We start from the raw sequence: 13326 nt of genomic DNA, 5'->3' as shown, positions 1-13326 counted from the left end.
AGACAGACTGCATTACTTCCTCATAGCCCTTTTGATCCACAGAAAAAGAAATAGACAGTAGGTGCTGCTAGGTCCTTCTAGTATTTCATGCCAGCCCCAGAGCCCTCCATTTCCTGAGATGTGCAATCCAGAAAGTTCATTTGCTACATCCAGTAAAGTCCAGGAGTTAATCCCATTCTCGAATTCCTTTCCTTGGAAATAGGGATCTCCAACCCTGGAAGCAATGAAGGAAGAAAAGCAAAGCATAGATACAGGAAAATGAGAGAGGGAGGTAGAAATAAATACACAGAAGTTGGGGGCATGGATAAGGTGATGTACAAGAGGAGCGAAGGGGCTCTCCAGAGTAACGTTAAGTTGTACCTGTGTCACTTCCTGCCAATGTCTCCTGAGAAGCCTGGGGAGCTGGGGGAGATGATGTTTGGAGATGAAGTGAATGAATACAAAGACCAACTTTGTGTGGTCAGCACCAAACAGTGGGGCTAGACACTCTGTAGATATTTTCTGGATAAAAAAGTGACTGTATGAATGTATAAATGATGTGCCTATTTGCAAGAATAAGGTAGATATTGATTCTATTGGCCAGTTATTTAGTATATCAGGTATCAAGTCCTCCACTCTTAGAGCTTTTGATAGGCTTCTCTCAAAGTCAGTCTCAACCAGAATTGTGGTATCATGATGCCCTATCAATAAATTTGCTATATCAGAGCAAGAAAAAAAAAATGCTGAGAATATGAGAAATCTGTATTTAGTGTTTTACTGGCTACTGTTATTTGATGTTGATATAGAGTAGGTATTTTGTAGGAATGTATAGTTGTCTGCCAATATAATTAGAAAATCAGGTTCCCCTTTTCCCCCAATTTGAGAGGGTTGTGAATTTGAAACAGTGTGTGCTAAGAATTTGTACAGTTACATTATAAATTTTCAAATACTTATACAGCTAGCCCCTGCAGTGAGCCAATGGTAGCATCTTTAGAGTACTATTTGTCATAACTAATGATCATCCTGTTCAGGTATTATGTAGCTCTATTTATCTTTAGTTGTCATTCTTACTATACCATATGTATTGAGAAATTGCCTATATCAGAATTGGCCTGTGGGCATTTCTGTGGTCTAGATTATTAACGGATTTATGAGCATCCAGCCCACTATGGGTGGCACTATCCCTAGGCAGGTGCTTCCTGGGATATATAAACATGGCTGATGAATGAGTCAGAGAGTGAGCCAGCAAACAACATTCCTCCATGATTTCTGCTTTGGGGAGTTCCTGCTCAAGTTCCTGCCCAGACTTCCTGACCTAGAAGTATAAGCTAATTAGACCCCTTTCCTCCTACCCCAGTAACCTTCGGTCAGAGGGTTTCATACCACCAAGGGAAGGAAAATAAGATCCCTGACCTGCATTACTTGCTCTGATTTCTCTGTTATTGCCCATGCTGCCCACTCGTCCTTCCTTTTTTACTTTGCTGTTCAAACCCAGATCAAAGGCCAGTTGTTCCTGTAAAGGCTCCTAAGATCTTTCACACCGAAAATACTGACTTCTCTTTATTTTATGCCTCAGTTTATCTTATCTCTTTTGCTAGATATGGATGTTGATATAGAACAAATGGCTGATTCACCTCCCCTGCCCTATTTCAGGATGAATGTAGCAAGTGCACTATGGGAACAGGATTCTGCAAGCAGGTTATCTAGACTCCCTCCAAGCTGTGTCTCTTTTTAACTAGGTGACCTTGGGCCCATTACTTTCATTGAATTTTTCTTTTTCTTTTTCTTTTTTTTTTTTTTTTTTGCTTTTATTGATTCTTTGTGGATTCCACATCATGCATTCTGATCCCACTTATCTCCCTGTCCCCTCATATCCGCCCTCTGTACTTACAACCACCCCCCAAAAAATCAAATTTAAAAGAAAAAACAAAGAAACAAAACAAAATAGAAACAGAGAGAGAGAAAGAGACAGACAGACAGACAGAAGCACCTAGTAGAAGCTGTAGTGTGGCCTGTTGAGTCACACAGTTTACCCTTTAGTCCATTCGTCTTTACTTGCAAATGTTCATTGCCATGAGTCACTGGTTCTGCTATGCCATGGCAATATCAGTATTACCTGTCTTGGTGGGGATGGTGAGAATAAGGAGGTGATATGCATATAAAGCCTTTGAGGGATGGCTAATACAAACTGAGCCTCACCTAGTATGTTTTATTTATTATAACCTAGTAGACTATGAGCTTTATGTGGGTAGAAGCTTCCTCTGATTTGTCACTTGCTAGTTCTTGTCACTCAACACAGTTCTCAGTACACAGTTAGTGTGCAAGTCATATTGATTCACTAAGGGTTAGATGGGTGGATACATGGGCAATAAAATTCTTCTTTGGGAGATTGAGTTCCTGTGTTGTTCTCAGCTTCCTCTTACTTTACCCACAGAAAGCTGATCCCATAAATCACAGAACCCACAAAGTTCCAGCCTGTAATTTTCCTTCACCTGAAAGCTGAATGCTAGCTTGAGATGCGTGTGCAGGTGGGGCAGGAGAAGGGTTCATGGAGCCTCTGATTGTTGAGCAGAAAAGCTGGGACCTGTCTTCCAACTGTGGCAATTAGAAGCTTTGTGGCCACAATGAACATGTCCTTAGGTGCACAATGAATATGTCCTTGAGTTGGTCCAGGTTGTTCTTCTGCTGTCCCTAATGACACGAAGGACAAAGAGATAGCATAGAAAAGAGGATGCATGTCAGCAAGTAGCCATGGGCAGCAAGACAGTAGTTATGGTGAGGGCCTTCAAGACAGGTTTTTGCTAACCTGTGAACAGCTATGCCAGGGGTTGTTCAGGAACCTGACACACAGAGTGACCAAAAAAAAAAAAAAAAAAAAAAGCTTAGTTTTTTAAATGAGCAAGCTCAGACCATAAAGCTTGATCAACATATCCAGCGTCACAGAGCCAGCAACTAGATGAGCAGTCCTCATTTGTCTGAATATTAAAAGATGCACAACATAGTTAGGGAGATGGAAAAAATAAAAAAACAATGGTACATGAGCACATACATACCTACTAGCTCAACTGAAATTAGAAAGACTTGCTAAGCATCAGGCATTAACAAACACAATTCTCACAGAGTTTTTGGGGATGCAAAAGGTAAAGTCACTTGGGCAAGGAGTTTGCAATTTCTTGTGAAGTAGGCACACATTTACTATGTGACCCAGCAATGCTATGTAAGGGCTCTCTCTCTCTCTCTCTCTCTCTCTCTCTCTCTCTCTCTCTCTCTCTCTCTCTCTCTCAATTTATATGAAACTCTAGAAAGGGCAGAATTATAGTTCTGGAATACAGATCTGTGACTGAGATGGAAGACTGGCTACAAAGGGGCACAATGAAGATTTCTGATGTGTTGAAATAGTCTACATATGAATACACCAAATTCATCAGACTACATACATACATAAAAACATAGAAGGTTTTAGACAATACCAAATCTGATTGTCAAACAATAGCCATAAGGTAGATCACCAGGTTCCCATGATCAAAATCCTCCACTGTCATCCTATGGTGATAATAATAAAATAAAATAAATAACTACTTGGCCATGGCCTCTAGTGCCTCCCTTGACCTGCCTGTGGTCTGTACACAGCTTGTCTCTGGTAGGCCTCTCCAATCTCCCTCTACATCTTTTCTGCTCCAATCAAACAGTCCTTCTTGGAGATTCTAGAATGTTCTAACCATGTTCCTGTGTCAGACCACACATCTGTGACCTCCTCTGCCTGGGATATTCCCCACTCTGTGTTAGCTCCACCCTTCTCCTGTGCCACCATCTAACTGCTGATTATCAGGGGTAACACCAACCCCCTCACATCAACCCCCATCTTCTGCTCTGTTTTCTTTATAGTCATATCAGTCTTAAGAATTCTCTTACCACTTTATAGTTTCTTTCCTCTTTATTTGAGTTAACATCATAAAGGAAAGGTTCCAGGGCCATATCTCCAGACACTAGTGCTATGCCGCAACATAACATGTCCTTGACTGTAAACTTAACTAGATTGGTAACTACCTATAGTATGAATGATGCATACATCTAGCTATGCCAGTGGGATGTTCCCAAAGAAGTTTAAACTGAAGCAGGAAGAGTTGCCATGAATATGAATTACACCAGCACCTGGGCTGGAGACTCAGACCAAATAAACAGGGGGAAATGTAGCAGGAATCTTAAAGGTTCTTATTAATAAAATCAAACCTGAGGCCAGTTATTGGGGTCAATGCTGGTAGATCAGAGAGACAGAACGAGCCACAGCTATCTCACCTTGCCATTTCCTCAGCTGGTGCTGTTTCCTCAGACTGGAGGCCTCTCAGTCCTCATCCAGAATGAATCTCAGCTGAACTGTGTTGCTCCAAAGCCTGAAAGCTTAACCAGGCCAAATGCTTAACCAGCCAAAAGCCTCTAGTTTCTGGTCCTCACGCCTTATATATCTTTCTACTTTCTACCACCACTCCCTGGGATTAAAGGCTGGCTTTCTGGGATTAAAAGCATGAGTCACCATGCTTGGCTATTTACAATGTGGCCTTGAACTCACAGAGATCCAGAGGGATTTCTATCTCTGGAATGCCAGGATTAAAGGTGTGTGCTATCACCGCCTACCTAGTGGCTTTTCTGTTCTCTGACCCCAGATAAGTTTATTAAGGTCCACAATATTTTGGGGAAAACAATACCACCACAGGGAAAGCCAAGGGTAGCTGGGATTCCTTTCTCTGCTTTCTGGTATACCCTGGAGTAAACCTCTACCACCACCATGCCTTCCCCCATTGCAACAGATTAAATTTCTCTGAACTTTGAGCTAAAGTATACCCTTAAGTCACTTTTTGTCACAGAAATGAGAAATTAACAAATACAGTCCTCAGTAAATACAGTTTTCCAGTGTACACAGGACTGTCATTGAAAACCAAAGAATGGAACTGAATGAGTTAACCATGAAATTGAAGAAATTAAAAATAAAATGAAATAAGCAAACCAGAACAAATTAGTAAAATGAAACAGAGAGCAAAATATTAGAAAATGGAATAGGAATCAAGATTATAAATAAATTCAAAGCTATTTCCTAGGGGAAAAATAAATTACAATATAGGTAAATTACCACCCTCTTTATTCCTGAATAAATCAGATATTATCAAATACAAAATTAGAAATTAAAATCAATTTAGAAAAACAAAAGGGAAAATTTTTAAATTATAATAAAACATTTTGTTCAATGCAAGATGAACATATTAAAAACACAGAACTGTTTTGGTTCATCAAACTTCAAATCTAATTAGGCATTGTCACGACTCCTTCCTGATCACTAGCTGTTACGTGACTCCACCACTCATGGTGATCAATGGACCCAACTTTGAAATATGACCCTGGAAGGGGAACTGGGAAATAGCTGTCTCTGGGCTGATGATGTGTAGCTTCAGATGTCAACACAGCAAAGTGGCTAAGAGCTCAGAAGCTCTGCCATTTACTGCATAGCTTTAGCTACATCTCTCAATCTTAGTATCCATCTGTAAATGGGAAAGTAATACCTGGCTCATAGGAACAGATAAGAAGGGATGTCAGGTAGGTGTCAAGCATCTAAATGTTCATCCAAAGTAAGCTGGTACTAGGGCACACATGGGCTCCAAGCCTAGCTGGCAAGGGGGACCTTTAGGCTCTATGAAAAGGCCAGACCACTGAACAGCAAGGGAAGGGGAATGCCAGATTAGGGGAATGCCAGATTCTCTCACACTTTCCTATTCCTCTAACTTTAGTCATTGTGCTGGCTAGTTTTCTGTCAACTTGACACAATCTGGAATCATCTGAGAAGAGGGAACTTCTACTGAGAAAATGACTCCATAATATTGGGCTGTAGGCAGGCCTGTAGGGCATTTTCTTAATAAATGATTGATGGGGGAGGGCCCAGCCCATTATGAGTGGTATCACCCCTGGGCTGGTGGTCTTAGCTATTATAGGGAAGCAGAGTGAGGAAGCCTTGAGGAGGAAACCAGCAAGCAGTGCTCACCATGGCCTCTGCTTCATGTTCCTGCCTCCAGGTTTCTGTCTCATTGAGTTCCTTCACTGACTCAGTGATGGACAGTGATAAGGAAATGTAAGTAAAATAAACATTTTCCTCTCCAAGTTGATCAATGGATTTTGATCAATGGATTTCTTCACAGCAATAGAAACCACTGAAAAGACCTCAACTATATACCTCAGACAGTTTTGGTCCCTGAGGAGTTGCATAGATGACAGTGGTCCATAAGATTTTAATGAAATTGAAAATTTCCTGTTGCCTAGTGACTTGTAGCTATTATCAGTCCTGGTGCAATATGCTTCTCAGGTCTGTGATGCTGTGGAATAATGCCCTTGTATATTGGTTTAATAAAATGCTGATGGGCCAGTAGCCAGGCAGGAAGTGTAGGTGGGGCCAGCAGAAGAGGAGAATGCTAAGAAGAGGAAGAACAGAGTCCGGAGTCACCAGCCAGACATAGAGGAAGCAGGATGTGAAGGCAGAACTGAGAAAAGGTACCAAGCCACATGGCTAAACATAAATAAGAATTTTGGGTTAATTCAAGTGTAAGAACCAGTCAGTAATAAGACTGAACTAATGGCCATATAGCTTGTAACTAATATAAGCCCCTGTGTGTTTATTTGGGTCTGAGCAGCTGCGGACCAGGTGGGACACAGGAAAACATTCAGCTACAAATGCCACCCAGACATGGTGGCAAGAGTTTCCACCTGAGAGAACTTAAAATGAGATTCTAAAATGGAACTAAAAACAGCTTCCTAGTTGTGTCTCAAGCAAGGCATGAGCTACAGTATGGTGGATTCATGGCATGAGGATTGAGCTAAGCCACATGGCAGATCCACACTGCAGTACACAGTGGTGTCTGCAAGCCGTGCAGCATGGTGTGTGGTGGATATAGCTTTTGCTAGTACAGACAAAAAAAAAGGAAAGAAAGAAAAGGGTTTTGGGCTACATGCTACTAGATGGAAGCATAGACCCACTGCCTCCCAGAGTCAGTGGTGAGCATGGTTCCCCCAAAGCTGGCGGTAAACATAGTTCCACCATGTTGGAAAGCTGAGGTGGGCAGAGCCAGCAGCCAAAGCTGCTATTTTAGTCCTAGTAATGTTGCAGTTTAAAGCAACAGATTCACAATAAGACACATTCAGATGGAATAAGACTTTAAATGACTTACAGTGTGTGTAAAAATGTACATAGGCTTGAAAGAGAGAGGAAAAGGAATATAGACAGTTAAAAAAAGAAATAGTTTTTAAAAATAAAGTCTTTAAAGAGACAGTAAAAGTAATATAAAAATAAGCCATGTAAAGATGGAAATCACACAGAGAGTCTGGATTATACTGTCTTTGGGATTTTTAACTGGAGAGAGACATTTGATTATAAAGGCTGCTAAGTTAAACCAATATATGTATTTTAAAGGTATCTTGACTTCAAAATTTGGGTCTAAGGATATGTTGCTTTGGAAAGGAGGCTCTGCTTTTGTTTCCATAGGAGCAAGAGACTATGGATTTGTTCCAGGTTAAGATGGATCAGATTTGATCAAGCTAGACCTCCTGAACCTTAACAGATGGTACCTATCAACAAAGATTATAGCTGGTCTTCCTAGGACTTGACCATTATCTCAAATTTTCTCAGGATCCCCATAATACTACTAGCACCCCCTAGCAGCAAGAAGTAGACTAGAATACTATGCCCACATTCCCAAAAAATGGATTATGGATGTTTGTCTTTGTTTAAGTTACTGGTTACAAATTGTTATTGGTCATAGTCAATCTCTTTCTAAAAAAGAAAGGGGGATATGATATAGGATATATATGTGTATATATATATATATATATATATATATATATGATAGGATAAAAGGGTAGATTATTGAACCTACTTTTAAAGAGCAACAATTTGCTTAAAATATTTTACATTGCTATGGATTTTAGTGTATTAATACAAATTTAAAGTTAATTTTATACTGTATGCATATTTCTACTCTTGTTTAAAGTATTTTGTTTGTGCAACTCATTTGAAATTGTAGTGTATAGTTGAGAAATACAGATTAATAATTAGTCTTCTAGGATAACGAAACTTATAGTTATATTAGTTAAGTTTTCTAGGTATACATAGATATATTTCAATTAGGTAGACAATCTTTAAACACTTCAAAGACCTACAAAATATGGCAATTAAAATGTTTTAAAAACTTAGACTTTTTGTACAATGAGACATGTCTGCTCCTGGCAGCACCAACTTACTTCAAAGAGAAAGATGGGCATCAAAGACACTCCATATGGAGCTTATGTTCTTGGCGAAAGTTAGCCATTTGGGCAAGAAACTGTTCTTGCCTGGACTGCTTGACAAAATGTTGTATTGATTGGACATGCAGGACCCATAGAAAAATGACCACTGAATTTGCCAAAACAAGGTTAAATGGTCCTTCAGGTTCCTGCTTCCAAGAGGAGACTGTCAGACATTCTAAAGGACACAGGAAAAAGTGACTGGGAGACTAGGCCTATTGGCTGAAGATGGATGCCCCAATGTTACAGAGGAACTTTGGATGACTGTCCAGGCAGGCAGCTGTCTCTGTTATTTCCAGAATTTTGGAAGTTGCTTACAATGCATTTCCTGTTTACTTAGGTAATATTATATCCTTCTAAGGTCTTTGATGCAGTTAAATACTAAGTAGTTACAATTGTAATTTTCCTTAGTTATGATAAAAGATAAATTAGATATGAAACTTTAGACTCACATATATAGGATAGATAGAATATTTTCTTTGAATTTGCAAAATACAAATAAACTAGATATTCTAACTATAATTCTTGCTTGATAACTGTTCTATTATGCTATGTTAGAGTTGAAACCTTCCTTTTTGTTTAGACAGAAAAGGGGAAATGCTGTGGAATAATACCCTTGTATACTGGTTTAATAAAGCACTGATTGGTCAGTAGCCAGGCAGAAAATATAGGTGGGGCCAGCAGAAGAAGAGAATGCTAAGAAGAGGAAGAGCAGAGTCAGGAGTCACCAGCCAGACACAGAGGAAGCAAGATATGAAGGCAGAACTGAGAAAAGGTACCAAGCCACGTGGCTAAACATAAATAAGAATTATGGGTTAATTTAAATGTAAGAGCTAGTCAGTAATGAGCCTGAGCTAATAGCCATACAGTTCATAATTAATATAAGCCTCTGTGTGTTTATTTGGGTCTGAGAGGCTGTGAGTGGCTGCAGACCGGGCAGGACATGGGAAAACTTCCAGCTACACTGTGACAATGCTGGTGTAAACAAATCTTTTTAGATATGTGTCAACACACAAATACTGACCACTATAGTACAAGTGCCTCCATAATTCAGGGCAATAATACACTATACACTTCATTGCCTAGAAGCCTAGATTGTATCATATAGCCTTTGTGTTCAGCAGGGTATGCCAGCTAAGTGTGTGCAAGTGCACTCTAGGACTTTTGCACAATGATGAAATCATCTACAGCCATGTTTCTTAAAGCCTGAAGTAATGCATAGCTGTACTCAGCCAGTGTTCACTGGACAGCCACTACAATATATCCTAGAAATGTATGAGCAACATAGGCTATTGTGGTTTAATGTAAAATGTCAACATACTCTTGTGTATTTGAACACTTGTTCCCACTAGCTGCTTTGAAAGGTTGAGAAACTTGAGTGGGTATAAGTTATCTGGGGGAGGGAGTCACTTGCAATTTGATAGCTAGCATTACTATCTGCTCTCTGCTTCCTGCCCACAAAATGAAATGTGACCAGCCACTCCATGCTCCTTCCATCATGCCTTCCCCATCATGATTGACTGCATCCATTTTTAAAGCACAAGGCAAAACAAACCTTGTTCCCTTAGGTTGCTTCTTGGTAAATGTTTGGCTATAGCAATGGGAAAAGTAATCCATGGCTTTGGTTGGAGTTAAAGGAGGCCCATCAGCATTAGACACTGCTCCTTGGGGAACTGGACCTCCACAGTTTGCAAGCTACATTTACGAAGATGCTTTCTGGTACAGGTAACACTACCTGAGTTTTACCTTGAACAGACAGGAAAAATCCTCCCAAGAAATGTCTAGAAGGGAGACTTTCTTGGTCACTGAGTTTCACAATAGTCCATGTGTATCTGTTCTAGGCAATCTTGGGCACATACAAACCTGGATGAGGCAGTTAGCATGTTCTAGGACTAATATTATCCATCTGTTAATGATGGGTGCTGTGCAGCAGAAACTGGAAAGGAAGGTCAACAGATTCAGATTGTTCTCCATCACATCCAAGGAGAAACCTTTGGTGAAAACGAGAACTTCTGAAATCAAGTTCATATACTCCCCTTAGTCCTCTAGTACCTGAACTGGATGAAACATATAAAGTGCTTTCTCTGACCAACCCATCCTGCAGCATTGAGGCCATGAAGAAAACTGGGGTGACTGTTCTCTGAGCCCAAGTACAGAACTCAGCCAAAATGATGTCAAATTAAATGCATTTGCTTGTTGAAATTGATATATAGGTCCTCAGAAATGGTTATCCTTAAGTTAAAACCCAAAATTTAAATAAATGTGGACAGAGAAAATAATTTTCTATTTTGTTGGTGTTCAAGTACTTTCTAGTCTTGGGTTCCAATAAATTAAAAACTAATGCCTACAGGAGAGAACAGGAAACTCAGACAATACCTCACTAACACCTCTTCTTTTATATCAGGGAAGTTGGTGTGAGACAAGAGCCTGTGCAAAGGTGTGTGGTGTGTCTGGAGCAAGAGGATGAGAAAGTAGCTGTGCCTGTCCTAGCACAGTTCTCCCCAAATGAACCACACCATAGGCCCAAACTGGAAGCTATGACTAGGAATTCAAATCATCAGGAACCCCTGGAAGTGCATATACTTTGTTCTCATCCAGACATCGTCCAGCTTCTTAGAGGAATGTCTCAGGAGATGCTGGGTCTGATGCTCTGTGAATCTCAGGTGGGAGAAACCTCTAATTCTTCTCCAGCTGTTTCTCCCTTCCCTGATGCTGCCATTCTGCTGCCAATCGCTACTATCCCATAATACCCCGCTGCCACAATCCTGCATCTTCCACAGCCAGTTCCTGATGTAGTAAGCCAGAGTGCTCATTTTCCCTAAGTCAGCTTGTACTTTCTCTGGTTATTTATTTTCTGGTGTTAACATTCCTCTGCTAGGTAGGAACTACTGTACCTAACTAACCTATTTTACATCTGGCTGGTTTGTGTGTAAACATCAGAGATCTGAGCCGCCACAGCAGATTCATCTCCTCCCCATCCTGCTCATTAGCAGTATCTAAGCAGTTCAAGTAGAGATTGCTTTCACAGAGTTAAACAGAGAAGGGCAGCCCGAGTGCCTGCTTTTGCAACCATATTTAATAATGCAACAGTCATAGCCTATGGCACCTACAGAGTGGGGAAGAATTATTCAGATAGCTCCACATTGGTAGGAGTGATCTTCTGCTTGGGAACTAGGAATAAGTCATCTAAACTCCAGTACCACATTGCAGAGATTCAAAATAGAAGAACCAGACCCGAACTGGGGCCAGATGGAGCTATTCAGGATTGAAAGAAGAGCAGTGAGGGCAGAGCCAGTCAGCAAGCAAATGTTCGGGAGAACCCTGATGAGGAATAGATGTACTTGGAACACATGGTTCTGTGCAGCTGAACTGTCCAGAGTGAGGACAGCCATGGAGGCAACTGGAAACATTAAGCTATGTATAAACTGTGCAGTGGAAATGGATTCAGAATGCTCTGCAGTTAGAACCCACTGGAAGCTACAGTGAAGAACAAGCCCACACTGCTTAGACAGACACAGGGAAGTGAGAGGCTTTTCAGACAGGCAGATTCATAAAGCGAGATGCAGCTTAGGGCAACAGAACAGAGACATGATGCTTTATCCATGACTGGAGATGGCTTCCATCAGTCTCAAAATGAGGAGGAGGTTGATTACAAAATCTGAGTCATTTTAAACTCCAGTAGAAGCATCACAAGCTATATTCCTTCAACTTGAGTAATGCATGCTAGGATTTGGATTTAAAATGCCCCCAACAGGTTCATGTGTTTGGATAGCCGGTACCTGGCCAACCATGCTGTTTTTAGAGGTGGAGCCTACTTAGAGGAAGTATGTTCTTAGAGGAGGGTCTTGGGGTTTATTGTACAGCCCTAGGATGGAAAGAAGCTGACCGAGCAATGTAATCATGACCTAGGGGCTGAAAATGTAGCAGGAATCTTAAAGAGTCTTAATAAAATCAAACCTGTGGCCAGTTATTGGGGTGAATTCTGGAAGATCAGAGAGACCAAACAAACCACAGCCCACCTCACCTGGCCAACTTCTCAGCTGGTCTTGTTTCCTCAGACTGGATGCTTCTGTGTCCTCATCCCAGTGGCTGTCAGCTGAACTGCTGCTCGAAAGCCTGAAGCTTAACCAGCTAAATGCTTAACCAGCCAAATGCTTCTAGTTTCTGGTCCTCATGCCTTATATACCTTTCTGCTTTCTACCACCACTCCCTGGGATTAAAGGCTTGCTTTCTGGGATTAAAGGCGTGATGAGTCACCATGCCAGTCTGTATCCTTGAACAGATGGATTTCTGCCTCTGGAATGCTAGGATTAAAGGCGTGTGCTACCACTGCCTATCCTTTATGTTTAATATTGTGGCTGCTCTGTCTCTGACCCCAGATAAGTTTATTAGCATGCACAATATTTGGGGCAATACAATACCACCACTGTGCATACCAGGGGAGATGCTGCCTTAGACATCTAAGGTATGAAAAATAAGCTGTTTGGAGAATTGGTATTGTCACATGTTGAACAAGGTCAAAAGAGGGTGAAAAGATGAATTGAGATGGAAGCATAAGCAACTAGATTGAAATACGAGCATCTTGCAGGGGGAGGTTCCTTTATTTTCTCTTCAAGTTAGAAATTATTCATTTTATTTTCTTTAATGAGAACAACCGGTGAGCAGCTGGATGGAAATGTTTCTATTTGCAAGAGGTCCCCTATCTCCAGTATACACTCACCTTCAAATTATATATCAAACTCCTCCAAGCCGATAGGTTTTCGTAATGTGTGCAATGAACCAAGTAACTTGCAGGGTCAGACTTGGTGGCACAAACCTTCTTGGAAAGCTGAGGTGGGGCAATCACAATCATGGCCAGCCTGGACTGCAGGGTGAGCTCCAGGCCAGCTTAGGCAGCTTAGTGAGACTCTGTCTCAAAAATTAAAAAGTAAAAGAAAAGAAAGGGCTGTGGCCATAGCTCAGTAGTAGAGCACTTGCCCTGCACGCAAGAGGTCCTAGGCTCAATCCTAGTACTTGGGGCATGGGGTGGGG

This window comes from Peromyscus maniculatus, chromosome 1 (assembly GCF_049852395.1).
Source record: "Peromyscus maniculatus bairdii isolate BWxNUB_F1_BW_parent chromosome 1, HU_Pman_BW_mat_3.1, whole genome shotgun sequence".
Classification (NCBI taxonomy): domain Eukaryota; kingdom Metazoa; phylum Chordata; class Mammalia; order Rodentia; family Cricetidae; genus Peromyscus; species Peromyscus maniculatus.
The sequence above is the reverse complement of the archived record's forward strand: the minus strand, read 5'-3'. Positions refer to the sequence as shown.